Genomic DNA, 13,333 nt, shown 5'->3' on the forward strand with positions numbered 1-13,333 from the left:
CATAGTGGTACGGCCCGTACACACGCCTGTACGCTCACTATCACTATGGGTACGCATACGCGAGAACACCCATAGTGATAGTGAGCGTACAGGCGTGTGTACGAGCTGTACCACAATGGGTGTCCTCGCGTATGCGTACTCGTAGTGGTACGGCCCGTACACACGCCTGTACGCTCACTATCACTATGGGTGTTCTCGCGTATGCGTACCCATAGTGATAGGGAGCGTACAGGCGTGTGTACGGGCCATTGCTATGCATTTGGGGTGCCCTAGGGCCCCGGAACGCACCGTACCTGTATGTGAAGCTCCAAATTACATAGGGGACACATGGGGGACAATTATTAAGGCCTACATGCATGGTGGTTGTCATGGAGACCAAGTTTTAAGTTTGATTTTGTTCTGGAAGGTGCACAGCAGAAGTCAGTTGGAATGAATCTACATTGTTGCAATGTGTTAGTGGGGTTGACATCATGCTGACGAAAAAAACAGAATAAGAACCCACTGACTGCTAGGTTTGAAGGGATTGGAGGAAACATAGGATGCAAATGTGAGTGACCAATCACTCTGCACTCCTGTGAATGAAATGGGCCAGCAAGGCAGATATAAGGCAGCCAGGTCCCATGAGGGAGCACTTGCCTGCACATCTCTGTATTCCACGACCCAGCTGCTGCTACTGATTCCCTGGAACCATGTCAAGGGCTGTGGAGAGGTCACAGCCATTCACCCTGGAGGAGAACATGGCTTTGGTGGATGTGATCCTCCCACAGTACCCCATGCTGTATGGGCGACCAGGTCATCAGGTGAGTGCAGTGTCCACTGGCACAGACTGTGCCCCTTTTTCGTGACTGTGACTTCTGGCATTGTGTCCAGGTGTGACCCACATGCCATGTACTGTAGGGGGGGTCGCAGGGGTGGGAATGCCTGATGTCTCCCAGCAGTGCCCAGAGACAGGAGGGGTGGGTGCCTATCACTCCCAGCAGTGCCCAGAGACAGGAGGGGTGGGTGCCTATCACTCCCAGCAGTGCCCAGAGACAGGAGGGGTGTGTGCAGAGTCCCCCCAGCAGTGCCCAGAGACAGGAGGGGTGGGTGCAGAGTCCCCCCAGCAGTGCCCAGAGACAGGAGGGGTGGGTGCCTATCACTCCCAGCAGTGCCCAGAGACAGGAGGGGTGGGTGTGATGCACAGTGTGAGCCTGGATCATTGATTGTGTAGTTGCCCTCATTCCACCTGTGTCCTTTCAATGGCACGTACTGCTTTTGGCCTTCCCCAGAGGATCATGTCCCTATGACAAAGGTCCAATGCGTTGGATGCATACTATGCCTTGTTGTAAACAGCAAATGTGTTCTAATCTGTGTCTCTGTGACATGTGCCAGGTGTATTGATGTAGTGTCACTTGTTCATCCTCACAGGTAGACGCCTCTGCCAAGGAGCAGATATGGCTGGACGCCGTCAGCGCCGTGAGGAGTGCGGATGGTCGGAGGCGGCGCCTGTCCCAGGTGAGGAAACGCTGGCAGGATATCCGGTGCTGGACGCGGAGGATCGCACGGGTCCTGCTGGGGGACTCACCTGAGAGCCATAAGAACCGCGGGTGCCGCCGTCTCTCCCACATCCACAAGCGTGTGCTGGCGGTGGTCTTTCCAGACTTGGACAGGTGCCTACAGGAGATGCAGCAGCAGCAAGGGGGTAGGTACATGTGTGTTTGTTGTGTTTCACCAGCATTTGTACGTGCACTGTTCCATGGGTACACTGCCAGGGTTTTATGGTGCTGTGCGGATCCTGTTACCCACAGTGTTGCAGTGCTCTCCTGCCTCCCTTCCCCTCCTTGCAATGTGTTCCCTGGTCTGTGTGTAGTCACTCCGTCACAAGGTTATGTAGCCTGGCACCTTCTCCACGTGTACTATGCCTGCAGCATCATGTGTGGGGGTGGTGTGTAACAGGTATTGGGACCTTGCCTGTGCCCTGTCCCGTTCTGGACTTGTGGGTTCCATGTCAGTTGGCACTAATGCTGAGTCCAGACATGGGAGTTAATCTCTCGAGTGCCTGGCCTTCCAGCACGCATGTCCTATGTGGTGGCCTGTGACATAATGTGCATGAGTGTGCGATACGCATAGTGCAGGGATGTTAGCGTGTGTTGCAGTCATTCCCATTCAGGAGCATGGAGTTGTGTGGCCACTACTGTCCCCAGGGGCATATTTTCCTAGGTCTCATGTGTGTAATCCGAAAATGTCGACAATCTCTGTGTCTACAGCATAGGTTGTGCTCTGTGCCAGTGTCCCCTGGCACCATGTATATTGACGTGAAATGTAGTACAAGTGTCCACTGTCCGCCTGTCCTGATTTTCCCAGTACATACTCACGGTGGCCATTGCCTGTGTGTATTGTTACAATCATCTCATGATGCCCATTTGTACATGCTTATTTGGACAGGCGCACCTTGGGTATTTTGTGTCCAATATAGCATTTTCACATCCCATGTGTATTTCACCCAGACTAAGAGATGTACGTGCTTCCTGTGTCTCCATAGATTTGTCTCATGTAGGGGGTGGGTGGTGCGGCCATGGCCGACATGTCAAGACCTGAAATCTCCTTGCCAGGACTGGCCAGTGTGTGATGTTTGCCTGGACATACACTCAAGGTGCAGTGTGCCAGTCAGGGTGGGCATGTTATCAGTATTACCTATGCTGCATGTGCCTCTAGTACCTGCCTATGGTCCCTGCTCATCCCTAATTCCTGGCACGCTGTGTGGTGCAGATGCAGTGCTGGATTGTCCCCAGGGCCTGGCTCCTCAGTCAACATTCCATGTCATCTCATTTGCTATTGTGTCATGCTCTCCATAGTTTTCCGGTGGCATGGTGGGTCAAACAACTGTGTCTTGCAGGGCCTACATATGTACCTTGTTTAGTAGTTGTAACTCTTCTTTTGTTTCAGGCTATGCACTGTAACCTAAGTAGATTGGACTCATGTGACATATGTATACAGGTGTATGATTAATTTCTGTCTCTTCACCCTGCCCACAGCATCGTCGGGGGACACGGAGGGAGACATGGACACAGACGGCGCAGAGGGACCGAGCACCAGTGCCAGCGGTGAAATCACGGCTGGCACATCGAGTGGGCCTGAGGCGGAGGAGAGTGAACCCGGGGACCTGTCGACTGGCACAACAGAGTATGAAGCTGACGGGTCCGAGGATGATCTCTCCGAGTGGGCGGTGGCTGCACCACCATCTGACAGCAGCCCTACATCTCGCACCGCCCCCTCCATTGGCATCAGCCGCCTCCCACGTGCTCGTGTCCCTTCCCAGCGTGCCCGGTCACCGCATGTCTCCTTCCTGCCAGGCACCGCACCCCCTGCCCCTGTCTCCACTGCTGCCGCCAATGCCGAGTCTGTGGACATCCAGCGGCAGTTGCAGGTTGGTCAGACTGCGATCCTTAATGTCCTCCATGCCCACAGCCAGGTCCTCAACAACATGGAGGCATACTTGGAGGGCATTCATTCATCGCAGGCTGACCAACGCAACTTGCTGAGGTCGATAGACTCGACACTGACTGCAGCAGTGGGTCTCCTGCAGCGCTACGTCCCACCCCCTACCCCTGCCCCTTCCACACTTACCACTCCCATACCTGTCCCACATACACCCAGACGTCAGCATGCACCCACCACAACACACACAGGCACCACACCAGCAGGGAAGGTCCGCCGCACACCTCCTGACACGCACACACAGGGTGTAGTAGGCACACCCACTGGGTCGGGGGGCAAACGTGTGACACGCAGCCAGAGTGGGAGTCCGCATTCCACCCAATCCACTCCCTCCAAATCCCCTCCCCTCAGCTCTCCTGGCCACATCTCCCCCAAAGACTCGTTCATGGCCGCTCTGTCCCTGAGCCCCACATTGACACCACCCCGCAAGCGGTCAAGGAAGTCCCCGGTCAGGGTGCTTGAGTCCCCCCCCCCCTGTCCACACCCACCCCCAGTGGCGCTGCGACCCATCCCTCTGACCCCCCCCCCCTCCTTGGGGCCTGTGGTTCCTTCGGGTGCAGGGGAGTCCCTGGAGGACCTTGCCAAGGTGTGCAGCGCGCTCCTAGAATCCACCTTTGGCCCTGCCCCACCCCCTGTGGTGGAGTCCTCCATCCCTGCACCCAATTCGCCTACCCTTTGCCCTCCTGTCCCTGCGGTGCCTGTTCCTTCCCCCCCACATGATGCCCTCACCCCTGTGGAAGACGACGACTTGTAACTGTGCAGGCAAGCTAGGGGACACGCATCCCACTGTGTCCCCCATCCAGCTGTGACTTCTTGACTGCCCTATGGGCTTTGTTACTATTGAACTTTCTAAGAACAAACACTTTAAGAAAATGCTGATTAAAGCCTTTTTTTTCCTTTGAACACTACTGCTTTTCTGATATTGCTGTTGGTGGGGCTGCTACATGATTTTGGGTGGTGATCATGTGTTGGTTGTGTGGGAAATGTAGTAGTGTGCTGGTCATAGGGGGGACCCTGGTATCTGTGTGCCATCACACGGTGTTAGCTAGGTTTCTCTGTCCATGTACGCAGTTGCTGCATGGTGGAATTGTACCACCGTGTATTCCTTCCTCTGTGTATCCTGACATCTTCCCTGCAGGGTGTTCCCAATATGTGGTGCTGAGCTGTGTCTACATCAGCTGGGTGTGTGACGGACTCCTTCTACTTTGCACATGCATGCTGAGCGATGTCTCCACCTGCATCATTCGTGGCATCCTTGGTAGTCATAGTACTTGTGTGTGTGGACTATTGACATGACTTCATGTGTACATGTTTTCTTTTCTGCGCTATGCATGCGTATACTCCCAGCCTCGCACACATGTGGTACATGTACTGCAGGGTCTTTGTGCACCTGACTGACATTTGTGGGCATGATATCTGTGGCTACTCCACCCTTTGCGTTTCATGGACACTGCTGTGAGTGTTAGGCACCCACCCCTCCTGTGTCTGGGCTCTGCTGGGAGGACTCCGCACCCACCCCTCCTGTCTCTGGGTACTGCTGGGCGGACTCTGCACCCACCCCTCCTGTCTCTGGGCACTGCTGGGAGGACTCTGCACCCACCCCTCCTGTCTCTGGGCACTGCTGGGAGTGATAGGCACACACCCCTCCTGTGTCTGGGCACTGCTGGGAGGACTCTGCACCCACCCCTCCTCTGTCTGGGCACTGCTGGGGGTGTTAGGCACCCACACCTCCTGTGTCTGGGCACTGCCGGGAGGACTCCGCACCCACCTCTCCTGTCTCTGGGCACTGCTGGGAGGACTCTGCACCCACCTCTCCTGCGTCTGGGCACTGCTGGGAGTGATAGGCACCCACCCCTCCTGTCTCTGGGCACTGCCGGGAGTGATAGGCACACACCCCTCCTGACTCTGGGGACTGCTGGGAGGACTCTGCACACACCCCTCCTGTCTCTGGGCACTGCTGGGAGTGATAGGCACCCACCCCTCCTGTGTCTGGGCACTGCTGGGAGGACTCTGCACCCACCCCTCCTGCATCTGGGCACTGCTGGGAGGACTCTGCACCCACCTCTCCTGCGTCTGGGCACTGCTGGGAGTGATAGGCACCCACCCCTCCTGTCTCTGGGCACTGCCGGGAGTGATAGGCACACACCCCTCCTGTCTCTGGGCTCTGCTAGGAGGACTCTGCACACACCCCTCCTGCCTCTGGGCACTGCTGGGAGTGATAGGCACACACCCCTCCTATTTAACAATATGTACGCTTAGTACATACACGTGTGTGGGTTCGCTCCATGGGGGTACGGTTGGTACTTACACTGTTGGGGTGGGAGTCGGCTCCATACGTACGCGGGTGGGGTACGGGTCGTACTTACACTGTTGGGGTGGGGTGTACGCTCCTTGCATATGCGGGTGGGGGGACGTGTCGTACTTACACTGTTGGCATGGGGGTACGCTCCTTGCATACGCGGGTGGGGGGACGTGTCGTACTGACACTGTTGGGGTGGGGGTACGCTCTATACGTACGCGGGTGAGGGTACGGGTCGTACTTACACTGTTGGGGTGGGGGTACGCTCCATACATACGCGGGTGAGGGTACGGGTCGTACTTACACTGTTGGGGTGGGTGTACGCTCCATACATATGCGGGTGAGGGTACGGGTCGTACTTACACTGTTGGGGTGGGGGTACGCTCCATACATACGCGGGTGAGAGTACGGGTCGTACTTACACTGTTGGGGTAGGGGGTATGCTCCATACGTACGCGGGTGTGCGTACGGGTCGTACTTACACTGGTGGGATGGGGGGTACGCTCCATACGTACGTGGGTGAGGGTACGGGTCGTACTTACACTGGTGGGATGGGGGTACGCTCCATACATACACGGGTGAGGGTACGGGTCGTACTTACACTGTTGGGGTGGGGGTACACTCCATACATATGCGGGTGAGGGTACGGGTCGTACTTACACTGTTGGGGTGGGTGTACGCTCCATACATATGCGGGTGAGGGTACGGGTCGTACTTACACTGTTGGGGTGGGGGTACGCTCCATACATACGCGGGTGAGGGTACGGGTCGTACTTACACTGTTGGGGTAGGGGGTATGCTCCTTACGTACGCGTGTGAGGGTACGGGTCGTACTTACACTGTTGGGGTGGGGGTACGCTCCATACGTACACGGGTGAGGGTACGGGTCATACTTACACTGTTGGGGTGGGGGTATGCTCCATACGTACACGGGTGAGGGTACGGGTCGTAGTTACACTGTTGGGGTGGGGGTACGCTCCATACGTACGCGGGTGGGGGGATGTGTCGTACTTACACTGTCGGCATGGGGGGTACGCTCCATGCATACGGGGTGGGGGTACGGTCCGTACATATCCGTCCCCAAGCTATGTGATGCTTGTGCGGGCTGTACCCAGGCCTTTGCCACGTGGGTACGAGCCGTCCCGCCATTGTTGGGTTGACGTAGGTGTGGGCGTGGTACGACTCGTACCCACGCTCTTAAGGCGTGGGTACGGGACGTACCTGTCTGGTTGTGTTGCCGGTTCGCGTCGTCATGAACTTCCGTTGTGGCGGTCGCTGGCTTAGCTGGACACGCCCCCACCCCCTCGTAGTGACCAGGGCCTGAGGGTCAGGTATGTCCAGGGCATGTGTGCTGTGTGACTATGGTGGGGGTTTGTGGCCTGCCCCTGGTCCTGCCCCCCCCCCTTTTCCCCCCTCCCTTTGTTGTTCTGACCTTCTGCGGCGTCTGCGTCGTAACCTGTAGAGGAGGTGGACTGCTATGAGGGCCGGGATGACACGTAGGTTCGGGTCCATGTCTGTCCGTCGCGTACGGGTACTCCTTGTTCGCCTCGTCCTGTCTGTCCGTCGCGTAGGGGTACTCCTTGTTCGCCTCGTCCTGTCTGTCCGTCGTGTACTGGTACTCCTTGTTCGCCTCGTCCTGTCTGTCCGTCGCGTAGGGGTACTCCTTGTTCGCCTCGTCCTGTCTGTCCGTCGTGTACTGGTACTCCTTGTTCGCGTCGTACTGATTTCCCGGCAGTTTTTAGCTGCCGGAAAATATTCACCGTGCGGGATGACGTCGGTGCGAATCCTAATTCCTGGTTCGTGAATGGCAGGCTGCGAGCGTCCCGACGTCAGCTCGGCGCTTTCCCGGATCGCATTTGTATGATTATTTTCGTCGGTCGGGGTTTTGTACGATTCGTACGGAAATGGTGTTTCCGTGCGAATCGTAATTCCATGTTGGTAGATTTTGACAACCGGGTACGCGTCGGATGGTGAATATGCTCCGTCCGACGGTTCGTACCCGGTTTTTACAGGAACGTGATCGGCGCCTCAGTCTGTGCTCACTGTTCAGCACTGAAGCTTTTCTCTATTGTACCAGGGTGTGCTATTTGCAAACACACACTTTGCCAGCACACACAGTCACCTTGTGTGAGCTGCACAACACTTTACCCTTCATGTATTGACCTTCATGCTAGCAGATATAAACCAAGCACATGCTTCCATACATGCCCAACACAGCACTACATCTCTCATGTGATGTATTCCTCGCAGACATACATTCACCCAGCACATGCACTAGCCACACATGCACTGTTCTATCTGTTTACTTTACCTTTCCCAAGCACACATACATTCAGCGCAGAGTTACTACCCTTTAAAAAGGTGAGTGAGCCTGTAGGCGTCACTTCAGTGACACAGGGTAAAAGAGACCTGTTCACTACTATTGATCATCACATGGTATGCTGCCACCAGTGTGCTTGCGCTGCTAAACTCCTGGTGAAGCAGATAGCCTTGCACCTATATGAAGGTAGAGCTTTGGGCACACCTCTAGATCCAACAAGACTGCAATCCGTGAGACAGGCCTATGTCATGGCCCAAAACGCATGATCTGTGTTTACCTGTGACACAAAATCAGCATTAGGGCTTCAGACAAAAGCACAGTTGGGCACCAAGGGCAGGGGTATATGTATATTACCATGCTGAGGACTTGTGTGTGCCAACATTGTCATATCAGTGACATTTCATAGCGGTGGTAGCAGTAGTGGTAAAACTCAAAGTGGTGTTAGTAGTAGAAGTATTATTTTTTTAAAATATATTTTATTAAAATTTTACAGTTTACATCCATGTGAGAACATATATTTGTACTGAGTGCATCAGATTTCACAGTGCAGCCAAAGTAAGGAAAACCATATTGGGTTACAAGTTGTACACACATGGTCCAATTATTACGACATATCAGAGATATTTGAAACCTGATGACAGAATAATTGATTAGAAACAGTTAAACTAACCCTTCCCTCCCATCTTTTCCCAAACTCGTCTGACTCCACCCCTATTTATTGGCATTTTAAATGATGTAACTAATATCAACAATCCGATAGGACTTGATGGTATATACATAGTGACATAGTGATTATACAATGGTGTATTGGCATATATGCGACAGTCAGAGACGTTCAAAACGGATATTGGATAGTGGGCAGTCACCATGTGTAATACCGTATATTCTTTCTTTTAACATTGCGTTCCAGTCACTCACTTGTATCCGACTCAGATTCTGCATGTGGAGGTTCACATATATTGCCTCTGTAAGTATTCGATCCGCCCCACACCCGTGTCCATTTTTGGGGACATCCTCTGTGCATGTATACTGATTTCTCCACTACCATTGCATTGTCCATGTCTTTACACCACTGAGGAAGGGTAGGAGTCTGTCGGGCTCCCCAGTGTCGCGCAATATTGCGTTTCGCCAGCGTCATGCCTAGGGCTACCCAGTCCTGAGCTGTATTGTTGAGATCCGTGGGCTGCCATATATTAAGCAGGCATCGTTTCGGTTCTGGGAGAATCAGAACTTTTCGTAACCTGTGAGAGTGTGCGCATCAGTGCGCATCACCGCCCTCCAATAGTTCACAATGACTGGACATAGCCAGAGGGTGGTAGAAGTATTATTAATTGTAGTAGTGGTAGGCTCCAGGGTGGACCCATCGGAGTGTGCATTATGGCGGACTGCAGAATGCCTGTCCCTGTGGGTCACTCCCTGCCACTCCCGTGTGGACTCCCAAGCATGCGCCACAGGTGAGTCTGTTTTTAACCTTTTTTCCTCTAATCCTTTGACTCATCACAATGACTCCCAAATTCAAAAATAATGATTGTCACAGTGACTCCCACATTATTAGTAATGAATGTAAGGTCCATTTAACTTCTTTTGCTGAACTTTCTCAGGACCAAACTAAAACCATTATTTTCCAAACAAAGTCCGGATCTCCTCAGGATCCGTGCCCCGAAAACAGTTCATTTAGCAGCTGACATTATTTCGGAACACCTAACAGACATTTTTAATCTTATGATTCAGTCAGGAAAATTTCCCAGTATCTGGAAGATAGCTTACATTCTTCCTTTAATTAAAAAAGCTAACTTAGATCCTTCAGATCCTGGGAACTGCCGTCCCATTTCCAGATTGGCCCCTCCGACCAAAATAATCGAAAAATCTATTAATTCCCAGCTGACAGCTTTCGTTGAGGACCAGAGCCACCTAGACCCTTGCCAATTCAGATTTAGGAAACATCACAGTACAGGATTGGCATCGATAAGTGTCTCGGAAGAGATTAGATTGACGTTGGATGCGGGTGGTAGTGCATTGTTGAAACTCTCAGCGGCATTTGACACCGTAAACCACAAAGTCCTGCTGAATAGGCTGGAGGATATTGGGGTAAAATACAAAGCCCTTGCTTTGGTCAAATCATTTTGTCAGACAGAATTCATTTTTTTTTGCAGCTGACAATTTTAAATCATTGTCCTTCTCTCTATCTTGCGGTGTCCTCCAGGGTTCGTCTCTTAGCCCGACTCTTTTTAACATTTATGTAGACCCTTTGGCCAAACTTATCGATCTTTTGGGTTCTCTGCAGTCACCTATGCAGCTGATACCCAATTAGTGATCTCAGTATCATCTAATATTTAAGAGACAGCAAAACGTTTTATCAACTGCAGCCAGGAGATCGGAAAATGGATGGCCCAAAACTGCTTAAAGTTGAATTCAGGCAAGACCGAGGTACTGCTCTTTGGGAAGGACCCTTCCTTTTGGTCCCAAGACTGGTGGCCACCTGAACTTGGCCAACTTCCGTTGCCCGTTACGAAGGTAAAAAATCTTGGAGTTATCTTTGACAATCAACTGACCTTCGAAGGGCACGTAAATGCAATCATGTCTGCCCCTTCGTTATTGTGAAACGTTTAAGAAAGATATTTCCCTTCATTCCGAAATACCTGCAGAAAACCGTAATTTTCGCACTGATACTCTCAAAAATTGATTATGCAAATTCTCTTTTCGTAAATATAAGGAAAAAAAGTCTCAATAAGCTACAGGTCCTACAGAACTCAGCAGCTCGCCTTTTACTTGGTATACCCAAAAGAGAATCAGTTTCAGCTGCCCTTCCGCTTCTCCATTGGTTACCGATTGAGAAGCGCATACTGTGCATTGGGTTCAGGGCTCTTCATGGGGAAGGCACTCAAGTACTTAAGCTTTGGTTCCGATGGTATTTTCCGGCAAGATCCCTTCGCTCAGAATCAGCATGTAATATCATTGTTCCTGCAGTAAAAAGAGTAAAATGGGACAGGAGAAGTTTTATTGGCAGCACCTCCTGTCTCTGGAACAGCCTCCCTTTATTCCTGAAAAAGGAAACGGACCTTCTCTGCTTTAGAAAAAAAACTAAAAGCCTGGCTTTTCAACCTGTAGGAGTCTCTAAACCCCGGCCGGCCTCCTAACCTGGTACTGCCCCGTTAGCAAGCTTTCACGCCTAGACACCTTAGGGTAGTAGTGCGCGTTTATTATAAATGTGTATTTCATTTCATTCATTGCACCCTCAAGCGTACTACTCTTCACATCTGGGCAGCTCCCATGTTCAATGTGGTTAATATTGTGTGAAACTGACCAATCCAAAGCTAGCGTGTATCCACGTGCACCACCGCTTCTTTCCTCACACTCTTCTCCTCCACTCATGCATTGGGGCTGTTGCACACTTGCTGCAATGCAGTGCGATCAGGGTCTGCCGTACACATGAGTCTAAGAGAGTTTCCTCCCAGGCCACCTTCCATCCATCCATACACCAGCATCTGATGTTTACGCATCCTGTTCCTTACTCCTTTTCACTACAACCTCAGGCCAGACGCAGCAACGCAGCACAGCACTGGTCCTACGCACGACAGGGAAACACTGCCCAGGTGGACATGTATCAGACACACTATCTTACATCCAGAGCTCTCCGCTTGATTAATGTGCTGACCATCAGCAAATGTGCATTGAGGCCTCATCAGTGGTATGAAGCGCTACACAAATACAATTATTAAGGGCTTTATGGGCCTTTATTATGCACTTACTACAAAAATCTCATTTCTGTGCACTGATCATGTCTAAGTGCACGAATCACCTCTAAGTGCCAATTAAAACCGTCGGCGTGAGCAGTGTTGGGGGTTTTACAGAAGAGCATAGTAAGGGGCGAATAGAAGACATCTTGAGGGGGGTCTAACGCCCCAGAAATATTCTTAAAAGGGCCAAGTGCGCCTTGATTGGCCAGCGCCCAACTAACTGGTCATTGAGGCCACCTTCCTGGCCTTCTTCAGGTGTCGGCTCCAGGCGCTGACCTGCTCTCCCCCTGTTCCCAAACGTCTCCCCCACAGGTCACGGGTCTGACAAAGCACAAACTGCAGCACGTATGTGCATTGTGTTCATATCCATCGACATAGGCTATTTCAAAAAATATTTGAAGTGCGAATAGTGGGGCATATTTACAATAACTGGCGCATCCCTGTATATCAGCAGGTATGCGCCAGTTATTGTGCGCCACAGCTCCGCCACCATGGATGCGCCGCATTTACAATGCGGCGCACCATGGGGCAAAAACGTAAAAGTGGCGCATTGCTGGAGTTGCGTCGCAAGCGCGACGCAGCTCTAGCAATGCTCTGGGGGGCCCTATCTTGTTAATGCTGCATCAATCCTTACGCCTGCTTCAGGCAGGCGCAGGGTTTTGACGCAGCATGGGCCTAAAAGTGACTGACTGAAATCTTGTAGATTTCACTCAGCCACTTTTAGGAGGCGTTCCTGCGCTGGAACGCCCCCCCTGCGCAGGAACGCCTACATGTGGTGCAGGGCTTTACAACGTGACGCATCTCCCAGATGCGTCACGTTGTGAGTACCCCGCACCATGGCGCAGGATTTGCGCCGCCGCTGCATCACAAAAGTGACGCAACGGCGGCGTAAATGAGGCGCAAGGGGCTTGTAAATCTCCCCCACTGGGCGCAAATCCATCGCGCCTCGTATGTGTGAAAAGGAGCTTGCTGCAGGCACATACCTGCTTCCACCACAACCCCTCCTCAATGGCCACTGCCTACAGGAGTTACACTCCTTGATCGCCTGCATGTATGCATGGAACATGCATGTTCTCAGCGCCTCAATCTTCTTTTATAAGTATTCATTATAGTATATAAATATTCTGTTTCATCCTAAAATACGTCTCCTCTCCCCCCACAGCCACAGATCTAATGCTCTCGAATTCTGTGTGCATAACAGGTACATTGTTTGTTTTAATTATGCATTTGAATAATTACAGTTGTCTTGATTGTGCCTAATAGGGTTCTACAATTAATAAATAAACATGAGGAAAAAGTGATAATAGTAAACATCAGTGGTAATGAAAAATACTTCAAAGTGATCAGGTTTCTACATGACCTCCAGAGTCGAGCGGGATGTAAACACCCCAAGTAGCGGGGCTCTGTGCATGTGTGGGTGAAAGCAGGGCCGGACTGGGAACCAAAACCAGCCCTAGCAAAGTGCTCGGACGCCCCCCCCCCCCCTCCCCCCTCCCTTCG

This window comes from Triturus cristatus, chromosome 11 (assembly GCF_964204655.1).
Source record: "Triturus cristatus chromosome 11, aTriCri1.1, whole genome shotgun sequence".
In the NCBI taxonomy this organism is placed as follows: domain Eukaryota; kingdom Metazoa; phylum Chordata; class Amphibia; order Caudata; family Salamandridae; genus Triturus; species Triturus cristatus.